The sequence below is a fragment of the Mesoplodon densirostris genome, chromosome 19 (genome assembly GCF_025265405.1).
Source record: "Mesoplodon densirostris isolate mMesDen1 chromosome 19, mMesDen1 primary haplotype, whole genome shotgun sequence".
Classification (NCBI taxonomy): Eukaryota; Metazoa; Chordata; class Mammalia; order Artiodactyla; family Ziphiidae; genus Mesoplodon; species Mesoplodon densirostris.
In genome coordinates, this window is record NC_082679.1 from 25,884,696 (window position 1) to 25,905,088 (window position 20,393).

Genomic DNA, 20,393 nt, shown 5'->3' on the forward strand with positions numbered 1-20,393 from the left:
GCTGCTTGTATTCCACCTGCAACTAAAGCAGAATTCTTTGGTAAAACTGCTGTGTTTTGTAAGAGGAAATGCTTACAGTCCTCGCTACAGCCTGCCTTGGTTGAGGCAGTTCGCTCCACGTCTGAAACCCTGCATATAGAAGTTCATTCTTGGAAGAGCCCAAAGAGTACACAGTGGGAGAAAAGCTGCTTGTGTTACCCCTGCAACTAAAGCAGAGTTCTACCGTAAAAACTGCGTGTTTTGGGAGAGGATATGCTTACAGTCCTCGCTACAGCCTTCCACGGTTGAGGCAGTTCGATCCACGTGGGAATCCCTGCATAAAGAAGTTCATTCGTGTAAGAGCCCAAAGAGTACACAGTGGGAGAAATGATGCTTGTGTTACACCTGCAACTAAAGCAGAATTCTTTGGTAAAACTGCCGTGCTTTGGAAGAGGAAATGCTTACAGACCTCGCTACAGCCTGCCTTGGTTGAGGCAGTTCGCTCCACGTCGGAAACCCTGCATATAGAAGTTCATTCGTGGAAGAGCCCAAAGAGTACACAGTGGGAGAAAAGCTGCTTGTGTTACCCCTGCAACTAAAGCAGAGTTCTACCGTTAAAACTGCGTGGTTTGGGAGAGGATATGCTTACAGTCCTCGCTACAGCCTGCCTTGGTTGAGGCAGTTCTCTCCACGTCGCAAACCCTGCATATAGAAGTTCATTCGTGGAAGAGCCCAAAGAGTACACAGTGGGAGAAAAACTGCTTGTGTTACCCCTGCAACTAAAGCAGAGTTCTACCGTTAAAACTGCGTGGTTTGGGAGAGGATATGCTTACAGTCCTAGCTACAGCCTGCCATGGTGGAGGCAGTTCCCTCCTCGTGGGAATCCTTGCATAAAGAAGTTCATTCGTGTAAGAGCCCAAAGAGTACACAGTGGGAGTAATGCTGCTTCTATTCCACCTGCAACTAAAGCAGAATTCTTTGGTAAAACTGCCGTGTTTTGTAAGAGGATATGCTTACAGTCCTCGCTACAGCCTGCATTGGTTGAGGCAGTTCGCCCCGCGTCGCAAACCCTGCATATAGAAGTTCATTTTTGGAAGAGCCCAAAGAGTACACAGTGGGAGAAAAACTGCTTGTGTTACCCCTGCAACTAAAGCAGAGTTCTACCGTTAAAACTGCGTGGTTTGGGAGAGGATATTCTTACAGTCCTCGCTACAGCCTGCCTTGGTTGAGGCAGTTCGCTCCACTTTGGAAACCCTGCATATAGAAGTTAATTCGTGGAAGAGCCCAAAGAGTACACAGTGGGAGAAAAGCTGCTTGTGTTACCCCTGCAACTAAAGCAGAGTTCTACCTTTAAAACTGCGTGGTTTGGGAGAGGATATGCTTACAGTCCTCGCTACAGCCTGCCTTGGTTGAGGCAGGTCGCTCCACGTCGCAAACCCTGCATATAGAAGTTCATTTGTGGAAGAGCCCAAAGAGTACACAGTGGGAGAAAAACTGCTTGTGTTACCCCTGCAACTAAAGCAGAGTTCTACCGTTAAAACTGCGTGGTTTGGGAGAGGATATGCTTACAGTCCTCGCTACAGCCTGCCTTGGTTTAGGCAGTTCGCTCCACGTAGCAAACCCTGCATATAGAAGTTCATTCGTGGAAGAGCCCAAAGAGTACACAGTGGGAGAAAAGCTGCTTGTGTTACCCCTGAAACTAAAGCAGAGTTCTACCGTTAAAACTGCGTGGTTTGGGAGAGGATATGCTTACAGTCCTCGCTACAGCCTGCCATGGTGGAGTCAGTTCCCTCCTCGTGTGAATCCCTGCATAAAGAAGTTCATTCGTGTAAGAGCCCAAACAGTACACAGTGGGAGTAATGCTGCTTGTATTCCACCTGCAAATAAAGCAGAATTCTTTGGTAAAACTGCTGTGTTTTGTAAGAGGAAATGCTTACATTCCTCGCTACAGCCTGCCTTGGTTGAGGCAGTTCGCTCCACTTTGGAAACCCTGCATATAGAAGTTCATTCGTGGAAGAGCCCAAAGAGTACACAGTGGGAGAAAAGCTGCTTGTGTTACCCCTGCAACTAAAGCAGAGTTCTACCTTTAAAACTGCGTGGTTTGGTAGAGGATATGCTTACAGTCCTCGCTACAGCCTGCCTTGGTTGAGGCAGGTCGCTCCACGTCGCAAACCCTGCATATAGAAGTTCATACGTGGAAGAGCACAAAGAGTACACAGTGTGAGAAAAGCTGCTTGTGTTACCCCTGCAACTAAAGCAGAGTTCTACCGTAAAAACTGCGTGGTTTGGGAGAGGATATGCTTACAGTCCTCGCTACAGCCTGCATTGGTTGAGGCAGTTCGCTCCACGTCGCAAACCCTGCATATAGAAGTTCATTTGTGGAAGAGCCCAAAGAGTACACAGTGGGAGAAAAACTGCTTGTGTTACCCCTGCAACTAAAGCAGAGTTCTACCGTTAAAACTGCGTGGTTTGGGAGAGGATATTCTTACAGTCCTCGCTACAGCCTGCCTTGGTTGAGGCAGTTCGCTCCACGTCGAAAACCCTGCATATAGAAGTTCATTCGTGGAAGAGCCCAAAGAGTACACAGTGGGAGAAAAGCTGCTTGTGTTACCCCTGAAACTAAAGCAGATTTCTACCGTTAAAACTGCGTGGTTTGGGAGAGGATATGCTTACAGTCCTCGCTAGAGCCTGCCATGGTGGAGGCAGTTCGCTCCCCTGGGAATCCCTGCATAAAAAAGTTCATTCGTGTAAGAGCCCCAAGAGAACACAGTGGGAGTAATGCTGCTTGTATTCCACCTGCAACTAAAGCAGAATTCTTTGGTAAAACTGCCGTGTTTTGTAAGAGGAAATGCTTACAGTCCTCGCTACAGCCTGCCTTGGTTGAGGCAGTTCGCTCCACTTTGGAAACCCTGCATATAGAAGTTCATTCTTGGAAGAGCCCAAAGAGTACACAGTGGGAGAAAAGCTGCTTGTGTTACCCCTGCAACTAAAGCAGAGTTCTACCGTAAAAACTGCGTGTTTTGGGAGAGGATATGCTTACAGTCCTCGCTACAGCCTTCCACGGTTGAGGCAGTTCGATCCACGTGGGAATCCCTGCATAAAGAAGTTCATTCGTGTAAGAGCCCAAAGAGTACACAGTGGGAGAAATGATGCTTGTGTTACACCTGCAACTAAAGCAGAATTCTTTGGTAAAACTGCCGTGCTTTGGAAGAGGAAATGCTTACAGACCTCGCTACAGCCTGCCTTGGTTGAGGCAGTTCGCTCCACGTCGGAAACCCTGCATATAGAAGTTCATTCGTGGAAGAGCCCAAAGAGTACACAGTGGGAGAAAAGCTGCTTGTGTTACCCCTGCAACTAAAGCAGAGTTCTACCGTTAAAACTGAGTGGTTTGGGAGAGGATATGCTTACAGTCCTCGCTACAGCCTGCCTTGTTTGAGGCAGTTCGCTCCACTTTGGAAACCCTGCATATAGAAGTTCATTCGTGGAAGAGCCCAAAGAGTACACAGTGGGAGAAAAGCTGCTTGTGTTACCCCTGCAACTAAAGCAGAGTTCTACCTTTAAAACTGCGTGGTTTGGGAGAGGATATGCTTACAGTCCTCGCTACAGCCTGCCTTGGTTGAGGCAGGTCGCTCCACGTCGCAAACACTTCATATAGAAGTTCATACGTGGAAGAGCACAAAGAGTACACAGTGTGAGAAAAGCTGCTTGTGTTACCCCTGCAACTAAAGCAGATGTCTACCGTTAAAACTGCGTGGTTTGGGGGCCTCCCTGGTGGCGCAAGTGGTTGAGAGTCCGCCTGCCGATGCAGGGGATACGGGTTCGTGCCCCGGTCTGGGAGGATCCCATATGCCGCGGAGCGGCTGGGCCCGTGAGCCATGGCCGCTGAGCCTGCGCGTCCGGAGCCTGCGCGTCTGGAGCCTGTGCTCCGCAACGGGGGAGGCCACAACAGTGAGAGGCCCGCATACCGCAAAAAAAAAAAAAAAAAAAAAAAAAAAAACTGCGTGGTTTGGGAGAGGATATGCTTACAGTCCTCGATACAGCCTGCATTGGTTGAGGCAGTTCGCTCCACGTCGCAAACCCTGCATATAGAAGTTCATTTGTGGAAGAGCCCAAAGAGTACACAGTGTGAGAAAAGCTGCTTGTGTTACCCCTGCAACTAAAGCAGAGTTCTACCGTTAAAACTGCGTGGTTTGGGAGAGGATATGCTTACAGTCCTCGCTACAGCCTGCCATGGTGGAGTCAGTACCCTCCTCGTGGGAATCCTTGCATAAAGAAGTTCATTCGTGTAAGACACCAAAGAGTACACAGTGGGAGTAATGCTACTTGTATTCCACCTGCAACTAAAGCAGAATTCTTTGGTAAAACTGCCGTGTTTTGTAAGAGGAAATGCTTACATTCCTCGCTACAGCCTGCCTTGGTTGAGGCAGTTCGCTCCACTTTGGAAACCCTGCATATAGAAGTTCATACGTGGAAGAGCACAAAGAGTACACAGTGTGAGAAAAGCTGCTTGTGTTACCCCTGCAACTAAAGCAGAGATCTACCGTTAAAACTGCGTGGTTTGGGAGAGGATATGCTTACAGTCCTCGTAACAGCCTGCAATGGTTGAGGCAGTTCGCTCCACGTCGCAAACCCTGCATATAGAAGTTCATTTGTGGAAGAGCCCAAAGAGTACACAGTGGGAGAAAAGCTGCTTGTGTTACCCCTGCGACTAAAGCAGAGTTCTACCGTTAAAACTGCGTGGTTTGGGAGAGGATATTCTTACAGTCCTCGCTACAGCCTGCCTTGGTTTAGGCAGTTCGCTCCACGTAGCAAACCCTGCATATAGAAGTTCATTCGTGGAAGAGCCCAAAGAGTACACAGTGGGAGAAAAGCTGCTTGTGTTACCCCTGCAACTAAAGCAGAGTTCTACCGTTAAAACTGCGTGGTTTGGGAGAGGATATGCTTACAGTCCTCGCTACAGCCTGCCATGGTGGAGTCAGTTCCCTCCTCGTGTGAATCCCTGCATAAAGAAGTTCATTCGTGTAAGAGCCCAAAGAGTACACATTGGGAGTAATGCTGCTTGTATTCCACCTGCAAATAAAGCAGAATTCTTTGGTAAAACTGCCGTGTTTTGTAAGAGGAAATGCTTACATTCCTCGCTACAGCCTGCCTTGGTTGAGGCAGTTCGCTCTACTTTGGAAACCCTGCATATAGAAGTTCATTCGTGGAAGAGCCCATAGAGTACACAGTGAGAGAAAAGCTGCTTGTGTTACCCCTGCAACTAAAGCAGAGTTCTACCTTTAAAACTGCGTGGTTTGGGAGAGGATATGCTTACAGTCCTCGCTACAGCCTTCCACGGTTGAGGCAGTTCGATCCACGTGGGAATCCCTGCATAAAGAAGTTCATTCGTGTAAGAGCCCAAAGAGTACACAGTGGGAGAAATGATGCTTGTGTTACACCTGCAACTAAAGCAGAATTCTTTGGTAAAACTGCCGTGCTTTGGAAGAGGAAATGCTTACATTCCTCGCTACAGGCTGCCTTGGTTGAGGCAGTTCGCTCCACGTCGGAAACCCGCCATATAGAAGTTCATTCGTGGAAGAGCCCAAAGAGTACACAGTGGGAGAAAAACTGCTTGTGTTACCCCTGCAACTAAAGCAGAGTTCTACCGTTAACACTGCGTGGTTTGGGAGAGGATATGCTTACAGTCCTCGCTACAGCCTGCATTGGTTGAGGCAGTTCGCTCCGCGTCGCAAACTCTGCATATAGAAGTTCATTTGTGGAAGAGCCCAAAGAGTACACAGTGGGAGAAAAACTGCTTGTGTTACCCCTGCAACTAAAGCAGAGTTCTACCGTTAAAACTGCGTGGTTTGGGAGAGGATATTCTTACAATCCTCGCTACAGCCTGCCTTGGTTGAGGCAGTTCGCTCCACTTTGGAAACCCTGCATATAGAAGTTAATTCGTGGAAGAGCCCAAAGAGTACACAGTGGGAGAAAAGCTGCTTGTGTTACCCCTGCAACTAAAGCAGAGTTCTACCTTTAAAACTGAGTGGTTTGGGAGAGGATATGCTTACAGTCCTCGCTACAGCCTGCCATGGTGGAGTCAGTACCCTCCTCGTGGGAATCCTTGCATAAAGAAGTTCATTCGTGTAAGACCCCAAAGAGTACACAGTGGGAGTAATGCTACTTGTATTCCACCTGCAACTAAAGCAGAATTCTTTGGTAAAACTGCCGTGTTTTGTAAGAGGAAATGCTTACATTCCTCGCTACAGCCTGCCTTGGTTGAGGCAGTTCGCTCCACTTTGGAAACCCTGCATATAGAAGTTCATACGTGGAAGAGCACAAAGAGTACACAGTGTGAGAAAAGCTGCTTGTGTTACCCCTGCAACTAAAGCAGAGATCTACCGTTAAAACTGCGTGGTTTGGGAGAGGATATGCTTACAGTCCTCGTAACAGCCTGCATTGGTTGAGGCAGTTCGCTCCACGTCGCAAACCCTGCATATAGAAGTTCATTTGTGGAAGAGCCCAAAGAGTACACAGTGGGAGAAAAGCTGCTTGTGTTACCCCTGCGACTAAAGCAGAGTTCTACCGTTAAAACTGCGTGGTTTGGGAGAGGATATGCTTACAGTCCTCGCTACAGCCTGCCTTGGTTTAGGCAGTTCGCTCCACGTCGCAAACCCTGCATATAGAAGTTCATTCGTGGAAGAGCCCAAAGTGTACACAGTGGGAGAAAAGCTGCTTGTGTTACCCCTGCAACTAAAGCAGAGTTCTACCGTTAAAACTGCGTGGTTTGGGAGAGGATATGCTTACAGTCCTCGCTACAGCCTGCCATGGTGGAGTCAGTTCCCTCCTCGTGGGAATCCTTGCATAACGAAGTTCATTCGTGTAAGAGCCCGAAGAGTACACAGTGGGAGTAATGCTGCTTGTATTCCACCTGCAACTAAAGCAGAATTCTTAGGTAAAACTGCCGTGTTTTGTAAGAGGAAATGCTTACATTCCTCGCTACAGCCTGCCTTGGTTGAGGCAGTTCGCTCCACTTTGGAAACCCTGCATATAGAAGTTCATTCGTGGAAGAGCCCAAAGAGTACACAGTGGGAGAAAAGCTGCTTGTGTTACCCCTGAAACTAAAGCAGATTTCTACCGTTAAAACTGCGTGGTTTGGGAGAGGATATGCTTACAGTCCTCGCTAGAGCCTGCCATGGTGGAGGCAGTTCGCTCCCCTGGGAATCCCTGCATAAAAAGTTCATTCGTGTAAGAGCCCCAAGAGAACACAGTGGGAGTAATGCTGCTTGTATTCCACCTGCAACTAAAGCAGAATTCTTTGGTAAAACTGCTGTGTTTTGTAAGAGGAAATGCTTACAGTCCTCGCTACAGCCTGCCTTGGTTGAGGCAGTTCGCTCCACGTCTGAAACCCTGCATATAGAAGTTCATTCTTGGAAGAGCCCAAAGAGTACACAGTGGGAGAAAAGCTGCTTGTGTTACCCCTGCAACTAAAGCAGAGTTCTACCGTAAAAACTGCGTGTTTTGGGAGAGGATATGCTTACAGTCCTCGCTACAGCCTTCCACGGTTGAGGCAGTTCGATCCACGTGGGAATCCCTGCATAAAGAAGTTCATTCGTGTAAGAGCCCAAAGAGTACACAGTGGGAGAAATGATGCTTGTGTTACACCTGCAACTAAAGCAGAATTCTTTGGTAAAACTGCCGTGCTTTGGAAGAGGAAATGCTTACAGACCTCGCTACAGCCTGCCTTGGTTGAGGCAGTTCGCTCCACGTCGGAAACCCTGCATATAGAAGTTCATTCGTGGAAGAGCCCAAAGAGTACACAGTGGGAGAAAAGCTGCTTGTGTTACCCCTGCAACTAAAGCAGAGTTCTACCGTTAAAACTGCGTGGTTTGGGAGAGGATATGCTTACAGTCCTCGCTACAGCCTGCCTTGGTTGAGGCAGTTCTCTCCACGTCGCAAACCCTGCATATAGAAGTTCATTCGTGGAAGAGCCCAAAGAGTACACAGTGGGAGAAAAACTGCTTGTGTTACCCCTGCAACTAAAGCAGAGTTCTACCGTTAAAACTGCGTGGTTTGGGAGAGGATATGCTTACAGTCCTAGCTACAGCCTGCCATGGTGGAGGCAGTTCCCTCCTCGTGGGAATCCTTGCATAAAGAAGTTCATTCGTGTAAGAGCCCAAAGAGTACACAGTGGGAGTAATGCTGCTTCTATTCCACCTGCAACTAAAGCAGAATTCTTTGGTAAAACTGCCGTGTTTTGTAAGAGGATATGCTTACAGTCCTCGCTACAGCCTGCATTGGTTGAGGCAGTTCGCCCCGCGTCGCAAACCCTGCATATAGAAGTTCATTTTTGGAAGAGCCCAAAGAGTACACAGTGGGAGAAAAACTGCTTGTGTTACCCCTGCAACTAAAGCAGAGTTCTACCGTTAAAACTGCGTGGTTTGGGAGAGGATATTCTTACAGTCCTCGCTACAGCCTGCCTTGGTTGAGGCAGTTCGCTCCACTTTGGAAACCCTGCATATAGAAGTTAATTCGTGGAAGAGCCCAAAGAGTACACAGTGGGAGAAAAGCTGCTTGTGTTACCCCTGCAACTAAAGCAGAGTTCTACCTTTAAAACTGCGTGGTTTGGGAGAGGATATGCTTACAGTCCTCGCTACAGCCTGCCTTGGTTGAGGCAGGTCGCTCCACGTCGCAAACCCTGCATATAGAAGTTCATTTGTGGAAGAGCCCAAAGAGTACACAGTGGGAGAAAAACTGCTTGTGTTACCCCTGCAACTAAAGCAGAGTTCTACCGTTAAAACTGCGTGGTTTGGGAGAGGATATGCTTACAGTCCTCGCTACAGCCTGCCTTGGTTTAGGCAGTTCGCTCCACGTAGCAAACCCTGCATATAGAAGTTCATTCGTGGAAGAGCCCAAAGAGTACACAGTGGGAGAAAAGCTGCTTGTGTTACCCCTGCAACTAAAGCAGAGTTCTACCGTTAAAACTGCGTGGTTTGGGAGAGGATATGCTTACAGTCCTCGCTACAGCCTGCCATGGTGGAGTCAGTTCCCTCCTCGTGTGAATCCCTGCATAAAGAAGTTCATTCGTGTAAGAGCCCAAACAGTACACAGTGGGAGTAATGCTGCTTGTATTCCACCTGCAAATAAAGCAGAATTCTTTGGTAAAACTGCTGTGTTTTGTAAGAGGAAATGCTTACATTCCTCGCTACAGCCTGCCTTGGTTGAGGCAGTTCGCTCCACTTTGGAAACCCTGCATATAGAAGTTCATTCGTGGAAGAGCCCAAAGAGTACACAGTGGGAGAAAAGCTGCTTGTGTTACCCCTGCAACTAAAGCAGAGTTCTACCTTTAAAACTGCGTGGTTTGGTAGAGGATATGCTTACAGTCCTCGCTACAGCCTGCCTTGGTTGAGGCAGGTCGCTCCACGTCGCAAACCCTGCATATAGAAGTTCATACGTGGAAGAGCACAAAGAGTACACAGTGTGAGAAAAGCTGCTTGTGTTACCCCTGCAACTAAAGCAGAGTTCTACCGTAAAAACTGCGTGGTTTGGGAGAGGATATGCTTACAGTCCTCGCTACAGCCTGCATTGGTTGAGGCAGTTCGCTCCACGTCGCAAACCCTGCATATAGAAGTTCATTTGTGGAAGAGCCCAAAGAGTACACAGTGGGAGAAAAACTGCTTGTGTTACCCCTGCAACTAAAGCAGAGTTCTACCGTTAAAACTGCGTGGTTTGGGAGAGGATATTCTTACAGTCCTCGCTACAGCCTGCCTTGGTTGAGGCAGTTCGCTCCACGTCGAAAACCCTGCATATAGAAGTTCATTCGTGGAAGAGCCCAAAGAGTACACAGTGGGAGAAAAGCTGCTTGTGTTACCCCTGAAACTAAAGCAGATTTCTACCGTTAAAACTGCGTGGTTTGGGAGAGGATATGCTTACAGTCCTCGCTAGAGCCTGCCATGGTGGAGGCAGTTCGCTCCCCTGGGAATCCCTGCATAAAAAAGTTCATTCGTGTAAGAGCCCCAAGAGAACACAGTGGGAGTAATGCTGCTTGTATTCCACCTGCAACTAAAGCAGAATTCTTTGGTAAAACTGCCGTGTTTTGTAAGAGGAAATGCTTACAGTCCTCGCTACAGCCTGCCTTGGTTGAGGCAGTTCGCTCCACTTTGGAAACCCTGCATATAGAAGTTCATTCTTGGAAGAGCCCAAAGAGTACACAGTGGGAGAAAACCTGCTTGTGTTACCCCTGCAACTAAAGCAGAGTTCTACCGTAAAAACTGCGTGTTTTGGGAGAGGATATGCTTACAGTCCTCGCTACAGCCTTCCACGGTTGAGGCAGTTCGATCCACGTGGGAATCCCTGCATAAAGAAGTTCATTCGTGTAAGAGCCCAAAGAGTACACAGTGGGAGAAATGATGCTTGTGTTACACCTGCAACTAAAGCAGAATTCTTTGGTAAAACTGCCGTGCTTTGGAAGAGGAAATGCTTACAGACCTCGCTACAGCCTGCCTTGGTTGAGGCAGTTCGCTCCACGTCGGAAACCCTGCATATAGAAGTTCATTCGTGGAAGAGCCCAAAGAGTACACAGTGGGAGAAAAGCTGCTTGTGTTACCCCTGCAACTAAAGCAGAGTTCTACCGTTAAAACTGAGTGGTTTGGGAGAGGATATGCTTACAGTCCTCGCTACAGCCTGCCTTGTTTGAGGCAGTTCGCTCCACTTTGGAAACCCTGCATATAGAAGTTCATTCGTGGAAGAGCCCAAAGAGTACACAGTGGGAGAAAAGCTGCTTGTGTTACCCCTGCAACTAAAGCAGAGTTCTACCTTTAAAACTGCGTGGTTTGGGAGAGGATATGCTTACAGTCCTCGCTACAGCCTGCCTTGGTTGAGGCAGGTCGCTCCACGTCGCAAACACTTCATATAGAAGTTCATACGTGGAAGAGCACAAAGAGTACACAGTGTGAGAAAAGCTGCTTGTGTTACCCCTGCAACTAAAGCAGATGTCTACCGTTAAAACTGCGTGGTTTGGGGGCCTCCCTGGTGGCGCAAGTGGTTGAGAGTCCGCCTGCCGATGCAGGGGATACGGGTTCGTGCCCCGGTCTGGGAGGATCCCATATGCCGCGGAGCGGCTGGGCCCGTGAGCCATGGCCGCTGAGCCTGCGCGTCCGGAGCCTGCGCGTCTGGAGCCTGTGCTCCGCAACGGGGGAGGCCACAACAGTGAGAGGCCCGCATACCGCAAAAAAAAAAAAAAAAAAAAAAAAAAACTGCGTGGTTTGGGAGAGGATATGCTTACAGTCCTCGATACAGCCTGCATTGGTTGAGGCAGTTCGCTCCACGTCGCAAACCCTGCATATAGAAGTTCATTTGTGGAAGAGCCCAAAGAGTACACAGTGTGAGAAAAGCTGCTTGTGTTACCCCTGCAACTAAAGCAGAGTTCTACCGTTAAAACTGCGTGGTTTGGGAGAGGATATGCTTACAGTCCTCGCTACAGCCTGCCATGGTGGAGTCAGTACCCTCCTCGTGGGAATCCTTGCATAAAGAAGTTCATTCGTGTAAGACACCAAAGAGTACACAGTGGGAGTAATGCTACTTGTATTCCACCTGCAACTAAAGCAGAATTCTTTGGTAAAACTGCCGTGTTTTGTAAGAGGAAATGCTTACATTCCTCGCTACAGCCTGCCTTGGTTGAGGCAGTTCGCTCCACTTTGGAAACCCTGCATATAGAAGTTCATACGTGGAAGAGCACAAAGAGTACACAGTGTGAGAAAAGCTGCTTGTGTTACCCCTGCAACTAAAGCAGAGATCTACCGTTAAAACTGCGTGGTTTGGGAGAGGATATGCTTACAGTCCTCGTAACAGCCTGCAATGGTTGAGGCAGTTCGCTCCACGTCGCAAACCCTGCATATAGAAGTTCATTTGTGGAAGAGCCCAAAGAGTACACAGTGGGAGAAAAGCTGCTTGTGTTACCCCTGCGACTAAAGCAGAGTTCTACCGTTAAAACTGCGTGGTTTGGGAGAGGATATTCTTACAGTCCTCGCTACAGCCTGCCTTGGTTTAGGCAGTTCGCTCCACGTAGCAAACCCTGCATATAGAAGTTCATTCGTGGAAGAGCCCAAAGAGTACACAGTGGGAGAAAAGCTGCTTGTGTTACCCCTGCAACTAAAGCAGAGTTCTACCGTTAAAACTGCGTGGTTTGGGAGAGGATATGCTTACAGTCCTCGCTACAGCCTGCCATGGTGGAGTCAGTTCCCTCCTCGTGTGAATCCCTGCATAAAGAAGTTCATTCGTGTAAGAGCCCAAAGAGTACACATTGGGAGTAATGCTGCTTGTATTCCACCTGCAAATAAAGCAGAATTCTTTGGTAAAACTGCCGTGTTTTGTAAGAGGAAATGCTTACATTCCTCGCTACAGCCTGCCTTGGTTGAGGCAGTTCGCTCTACTTTGGAAACCCTGCATATAGAAGTTCATTCGTGGAAGAGCCCATAGAGTACACAGTGAGAGAAAAGCTGCTTGTGTTACCCCTGCAACTAAAGCAGAGTTCTACCTTTAAAACTGCGTGGTTTGGGAGAGGATATGCTTACAGTCCTCGCTACAGCCTTCCACGGTTGAGGCAGTTCGATCCACGTGGGAATCCCTGCATAAAGAAGTTCATTCGTGTAAGAGCCCAAAGAGTACACAGTGGGAGAAATGATGCTTGTGTTACACCTGCAACTAAAGCAGAATTCTTTGGTAAAACTGCCGTGCTTTGGAAGAGGAAATGCTTACATTCCTCGCTACAGGCTGCCTTGGTTGAGGCAGTTCGCTCCACGTCGGAAACCCGCCATATAGAAGTTCATTCGTGGAAGAGCCCAAAGAGTACACAGTGGGAGAAAAACTGCTTGTGTTACCCCTGCAACTAAAGCAGAGTTCTACCGTTAACACTGCGTGGTTTGGGAGAGGATATGCTTACAGTCCTCGCTACAGCCTGCATTGGTTGAGGCAGTTCGCTCCGCGTCGCAAACTCTGCATATAGAAGTTCATTTGTGGAAGAGCCCAAAGAGTACACAGTGGGAGAAAAACTGCTTGTGTTACCCCTGCAACTAAAGCAGAGTTCTACCGTTAAAACTGCGTGGTTTGGGAGAGGATATTCTTACAATCCTCGCTACAGCCTGCCTTGGTTGAGGCAGTTCGCTCCACTTTGGAAACCCTGCATATAGAAGTTAATTCGTGGAAGAGCCCAAAGAGTACACAGTGGGAGAAAAGCTGCTTGTGTTACCCCTGCAACTAAAGCAGAGTTCTACCTTTAAAACTGAGTGGTTTGGGAGAGGATATGCTTACAGTCCTCGCTACAGCCTGCCATGGTGGAGTCAGTACCCTCCTCGTGGGAATCCTTGCATAAAGAAGTTCATTCGTGTAAGACCCCAAAGAGTACACAGTGGGAGTAATGCTACTTGTATTCCACCTGCAACTAAAGCAGAATTCTTTGGTAAAACTGCCGTGTTTTGTAAGAGGAAATGCTTACATTCCTCGCTACAGCCTGCCTTGGTTGAGGCAGTTCGCTCCACTTTGGAAACCCTGCATATAGAAGTTCATACGTGGAAGAGCACAAAGAGTACACAGTGTGAGAAAAGCTGCTTGTGTTACCCCTGCAACTAAAGCAGAGATCTACCGTTAAAACTGCGTGGTTTGGGAGAGGATATGCTTACAGTCCTCGTAACAGCCTGCATTGGTTGAGGCAGTTCGCTCCACGTCGCAAACCCTGCATATAGAAGTTCATTTGTGGAAGAGCCCAAAGAGTACACAGTGGGAGAAAAGCTGCTTGTGTTACCCCTGCGACTAAAGCAGAGTTCTACCGTTAAAACTGCGTGGTTTGGGAGAGGATATGCTTACAGTCCTCGCTACAGCCTGCCTTGGTTTAGGCAGTTCGCTCCACGTCGCAAACCCTGCATATAGAAGTTCATTCGTGGAAGAGCCCAAAGTGTACACAGTGGGAGAAAAGCTGCTTGTGTTACCCCTGCAACTAAAGCAGAGTTCTACCGTTAAAACTGCGTGGTTTGGGAGAGGATATGCTTACAGTCCTCGCTACAGCCTGCCATGGTGGAGTCAGTTCCCTCCTCGTGGGAATCCTTGCATAACGAAGTTCATTCGTGTAAGAGCCCGAAGAGTACACAGTGGGAGTAATGCTGCTTGTATTCCACCTGCAACTAAAGCAGAATTCTTAGGTAAAACTGCCGTGTTTTGTAAGAGGAAATGCTTACATTCCTCGCTACAGCCTGCCTTGGTTGAGGCAGTTCGCTCCACTTTGGAAACCCTGCATATAGAAGTTCATTCGTGGAAGAGCCCAAAGAGTACACAGTGGGAGAAAAGCTGCTTGTGTTACCCCTGAAACTAAAGCAGATTTCTACCGTTAAAACTGCGTGGTTTGGGAGAGGATATGCTTACAGTCCTCGCTAGAGCCTGCCATGGTGGAGGCAGTTCGCTCCCCTGGGAATCCCTGCATAAAAAGTTCATTCGTGTAAGAGCCCCAAGAGAACACAGTGGGAGTAATGCTGCTTGTATTCCACCTGCAACTAAAGCAGAATTCTTTGGTAAAACTGCTGTGTTTTGTAAGAGGAAATGCTTACAGTCCTCGCTACAGCCTGCCTTGGTTGAGGCAGTTCGCTCCACGTCTGAAACCCTGCATATAGAAGTTCATTCTTGGAAGAGCCCAAAGAGTACACAGTGGGAGAAAAGCTGCTTGTGTTACCCCTGCAACTAAAGCAGAGTTCTACCGTAAAAACTGCGTGTTTTGGGAGAGGATATGCTTACAGTCCTCGCTACAGCCTTCCACGGTTGAGGCAGTTCGATCCACGTGGGAATCCCTGCATAAAGAAGTTCATTCGTGTAAGAGCCCAAAGAGTACACAGTGGGAGAAATGATGCTTGTGTTACACCTGCAACTAAAGCAGAATTCTTTGGTAAAACTGCCGTGCTTTGGAAGAGGAAATGCTTACAGACCTCGCTACAGCCTGCCTTGGTTGAGGCAGTTCGCTCCACGTCGGAAACCCTGCATATAGAAGTTCATTCGTGGAAGAGCCCAAAGAGTACACAGTGGGAGAAAAGCTGCTTGTGTTACCCCTGCAACTAAAGCAGAGTTCTACCGTTAAAACTGCGTGGTTTGGGAGAGGATATGCTTACAGTCCTCGCTACAGCCTGCCTTGGTTGAGGCAGTTCTCTCCACGTCGCAAACCCTGCATATAGAAGTTCATTCGTGGAAGAGCCCAAAGAGTACACAGTGGGAGAAAAACTGCTTGTGTTACCCCTGCAACTAAAGCAGAGTTCTACCGTTAAAACTGCGTGGTTTGGGAGAGGATATGCTTACAGTCCTAGCTACAGCCTGCCATGGTGGAGGCAGTTCCCTCCTCGTGGGAATCCTTGCATAAAGAAGTTCATTCGTGTAAGAGCCCAAAGAGTACACAGTGGGAGTAATGCTGCTTCTATTCCACCTGCAACTAAAGCAGAATTCTTTGGTAAAACTGCCGTGTTTTGTAAGAGGATATGCTTACAGTCCTCGCTACAGCCTGCATTGGTTGAGGCAGTTCGCCCCGCGTCGCAAACCCTGCATATAGAAGTTCATTTTTGGAAGAGCCCAAAGAGTACACAGTGGGAGAAAAACTGCTTGTGTTACCCCTGCAACTAAAGCAGAGTTCTACCGTTAAAACTGCGTGGTTTGGGAGAGGATATTCTTACAGTCCTCGCTACAGCCTGCCTTGGTTGAGGCAGTTCGCTCCACTTTGGAAACCCTGCATATAGAAGTTAATTCGTGGAAGAGCCCAAAGAGTACACAGTGGGAGAAAAGCTGCTTGTGTTACCCCTGCAACTAAAGCAGAGTTCTACCTTTAAAACTGCGTGGTTTGGGAGAGGATATGCTTACAGTCCTCGCTACAGCCTGCCTTGGTTGAGGCAGGTCGCTCCACGTCGCAAACCCTGCATATAGAAGTTCATTTGTGGAAGAGCCCAAAGAGTACACAGTGGGAGAAAAACTGCTTGTGTTACCCCTGCAACTAAAGCAGAGTTCTACCGTTAAAACTGCGTGGTTTGGGAGAGGATATGCTTACAGTCCTCGCTACAGCCTGCCTTGGTTTAGGCAGTTCGCTCCACGTAGCAAACCCTGCATATAGAAGTTCATTCGTGGAAGAGCCCAAAGAGTACACAGTGGGAGAAAAGCTGCTTGTGTTACCCCTGCAACTAAAGCAGAGTTCTACCGTTAAAACTGCGTGGTTTGGGAGAGGATATGCTTACAGTCCTCGCTACAGCCTGCCATGGTGGAGTCAGTTCCCTCCTCGTGTGAATCCCTGCATAAAGAAGTTCATTCGTGTAAGAGCCCAAACAGTACACAGTGGGAGTAATGCTGCTTGTATTCCACCTGCAAATAAAGCAGAATTCTTTGGTAAAACTGCTGTGTTTTGTAAGAGGAAATGCTTACATTCCTCGCTACAGCCTGCCTTGGTTGAGGCAGTTCGCTCCACTTTGGAAACCCTGCATATAGAAGTTCATTCGTGGAAGAGCCCAAAGAGTACACAGTGGGAGAAAAGCTGCTTGTGTTACCCCTGCAACTAAAGCAGAGTTCTACCTTTAAAACTGCGTGGTTTGGTAGAGGATATGCTTACAGTCCTCGCTACAGCCTGCCTTGGTTGAGGCAGGTCGCTCCACGTCGCAAACCCTGCATATAGAAGTTCATACGTGGAAGAGCACAAAGAGTACACAGTGTGAGAAAAGCTGCTTGTGTTACCCCTGCAACTAAAGCAGAGTTCTACCGTAAAAACTGCGTGGTTTGGGAGAGGATATGCTTACAGTCCTCGCTACAGCCTGCATTGGTTGAGGCAGTTCGCTCCACGTCGCAAACCCTGCATATAGAAGTTCATTTGTGGAAGAGCCCAAAGAGTACACAGTGGGAGAAAAACTGCTTGTGTTACCCCTGCAACTAAAGCAGAGTTCTACCGTTAAAACTGCGTGGTTTGGGAGAGGATATTCTTACAGTCCTCGCTACAGCCTGCCTTGGTTGAGGCAGTTCGCTCCACGTCGAAAACCCTGCATATAGAAGTTCATTCGTGGAAGAGCCCAAAGAGTACACAGTGGGAGAAAAGCTGCTTGTGTTACCCCTGAAACTAAAGCAGATTTCTACCGTTAAAACTGCGTGGTTTGGGAGAGGATATGCTTACAGTCCTCGCTAGAGCCTGCCATGGTGGAGGCAGTTCGCTCCCCTGGGAATCCCTGCATAAAAAAGTTCATTCGTGTAAGAGCCCCAAGAGAACACAGTGGGAGTAATGCTGCTTGTATTCCACCTGCAACTAAAGCAGAATTCTTTGGTAAAACTGCCGTGTTTTGTAAGAGGAAATGCTTACAGTCCTCGCTACAGCCTGCCTTGGTTGAGGCAGTTCGCTCCACTTTGGAAACCCTGCATATAGAAGTTCATTCTTGGAAGAGCCCAAAGAGTACACAGTGGGAGAAAACCTGCTTGTGTTACCCCTGCAACTAAAGCAGAGTTCTACCGTAAAAACTGCGTGTTTTGGGAGAGGATATGCTTACAGTCCTCGCTACAGCCTTCCACGGTTGAGGCAGTTCGATCCACGTGGGAATCCCTGCATAAAGAAGTTCATTCGTGTAAGAGCCCAAAGAGTACACAGTGGGAGAAATGATGCTTGTGTTACACCTGCAACTAAAGCAGAATTCTTTGGTAAAACTGCCGTGCTTTGGAAGAGGAAATGCTTACAGACCTCGCTACAGCCTGCCTTGGTTGAGGCAGTTCGCTCCACGTCGGAAACCCTGCATATAGAAGTTCATTCGTGGAAGAGCCCAAAGAGTACACAGTGGGAGAAAAGCTGCTTGTGTTACCCCTGCAACTAAAGCAGAGTTCTACCGTTAAAACTGAGTGGTTTGGGAGAGGATATGCTTACAGTCCTCGCTACAGCCTGCCTTGTTTGAGGCAGTTCGCTCCACTTTGGAAACCCTGCATATAGAAGTTCATTCGTGGAAGAGCCCAAAGAGTACACAGTGGGAGAAAAGCTGCTTGTGTTACCCCTGCAACTAAAGCAGAGTTCTACCTTTAAAACTGCGTGGTTTGGGAGAGGATATGCTTACAGTCCTCGCTACAGCCTGCCTTGGTTGAGGCAGGTCGCTCCACGTCGCAAACACTTCATATAGAAGTTCATACGTGGAAGAGCACAAAGAGTACACAGTGTGAGAAAAGCTGCTTGTGTTACCCCTGCAACTAAAGCAGATGTCTACCGTTAAAACTGCGTGGTTTGGGGGCCTCCCTGGTGGCGCAAGTGGTTGAGAGTCCGCCTGCCGATGCAGGGGATACGGGTTCGTGCCCCGGTCTGGGAGGATCCCATATGCCGCGGAGCGGCTGGGCCCGTGAGCCATGGCCGCTGAGCCTGCGCGTCCGGAGCCTGCGCGTCTGGAGCCTGTGCTCCGCAACGGGGGAGGCCACAACAGTGAGAGGCCCGCATACCGCAAAAAAAAAAAAAAAAAAAAAAAAAAAACTGCGTGGTTTGGGAGAGGATATGCTTACAGTCCTCGATACAGCCTGCATTGGTTGAGGCAGTTCGCTCCACGTCGCAAACCCTGCATATAGAAGTTCATTTGTGGAAGAGCCCAAAGAGTACACAGTGTGAGAAAAGCTGCTTGTGTTACCCCTGCAACTAAAGCAGAGTTCTACCGTTAAAACTGCGTGGTTTGGGAGAGGATATGCTTACAGTCCTCGCTACAGCCTGCCATGGTGGAGTCAGTACCCTCCTCGTGGGAATCCTTGCATAAAGAAGTTCATTCGTGTAAGACACCAAAGAGTACACAGTGGGAGTAATGCTACTTGTATTCCACCTGCAACTAAAGCAGAATTCTTTGGTAAAACTGCCGTGTTTTGTAAGAGGAAATGCTTACATTCCTCGCTACAGCCTGCCTTGGTTGAGGCAGTTCGCTCCACTTTGGAAACCCTGCATATAGAAGTTCATACGTGGAAGAGCACAAAGAGTACACAGTGTGAGAAAAGCTGCTTGTGTTACCCCTGCAACTAAAGCAGAGATCTACCGTTAAAACTGCGTGGTTTGGGAGAGGATATGCTTACAGTCCTCGTAACAGCCTGCAATGGTTGAGGCAGTTCGCTCCACGTCGCAAACCCTGCATATAGAAGTTCATTTGTGGAAGAGCCCAAAGAGTACACAGTGGGAGAAAAGCTGCTTGTGTTACCCCTGCGACTAAAGCAGAGTTCTACCGTTAAAACTGCGTGGTTTGGGAGAGGATATTCTTACAGTCCTCGCTACAGCCTGCCTTGGTTTAGGCAGTTCGCTCCACGTAGCAAACCCTGCATATAGAAGTTCATTCGTGGAAGAGCCCAAAGAGTACACAGTGGGAGAAAAGCTGCTTGTGTTACCCCTGCAACTAAAGCAGAGTTCTACCGTTAAAACTGCGTGGTTTGGTGGCCTCCCTGGTGGCGCAAGTGGTTGAGAGTCCGCCTGCCGATGCAGGGGATACGGGTTCGTGCCCCGGTCTGGGAGGATCCCATATGCCGCGGAGCGGCTGGGCCCGTGAGCCATGGCCGCTGAGCCTGCGCGTCCGGAGCCTGCGCGTCTGGAGCCTGTGCTCCGCAACGGGGGAGGCCACAACAGTGAGAGGCCCGCATACCGCAAAAAAAAAAAAAAAAAAAAAAAAAAAACTGCGTGGTTTGGGAGAGGATATGCTTACAGTCCTCGATACAGCCTGCATTGGTTGAGGCAGTTCGCTCCACGTCGCAAACCCTGCATATAGAAGTTCATTTGTGGAAGAGCCCAAAGAGTACACAGTGTGAGAAAAGCTGCTTGTGTTACCCCTGCAACTAAAGCAGAGTTCTACCGTTAAAACTGCGTGGTTTGGGAGAGGATATGCTTACAGTCCTCGCTACAGCCTGCCATGGTGGAGTCAGTACCCTCCTCGTGGGAATCCTTGCATAAAGAAGTTCATTCGTGTAAGACACCAAAGAGTACACAGTGGGAGTAATGCTACTTGTATTCCACCTGCAACTAAAGCAGAATTCTTTGGTAAAACTGCCGTGTTTTGTAAGAGGAAATGCTTACATTCCTCGCTACAGCCTGCCTTGGTTGAGGCAGTTCGCTCCACTTTGGAAACCCTGCATATAGAAGTTCATACGTGGAAGAGCACAAAGAGTACACAGTGTGAGAAAAGCTGCTTGTGTTACCCCTGCAACTAAAGCAGAGATCTACCGTTAAAACTGCGTGGTTTGGGAGAGGATATGCTTACAGTCCTCGTAACAGCCTGCAATGGTTGAGGCAGTTCGCTCCACGTCGCAAACCCTGCATATAGAAGTTCATTTGTGGAAGAGCCCAAAGAGTACACAGTGGGAGAAAAGCTGCTTGTGTTACCCCTGCGACTAAAGCAGAGTTCTACCGTTAAAACTGCGTGGTTTGGGAGAGGATATTCTTACAGTCCTCG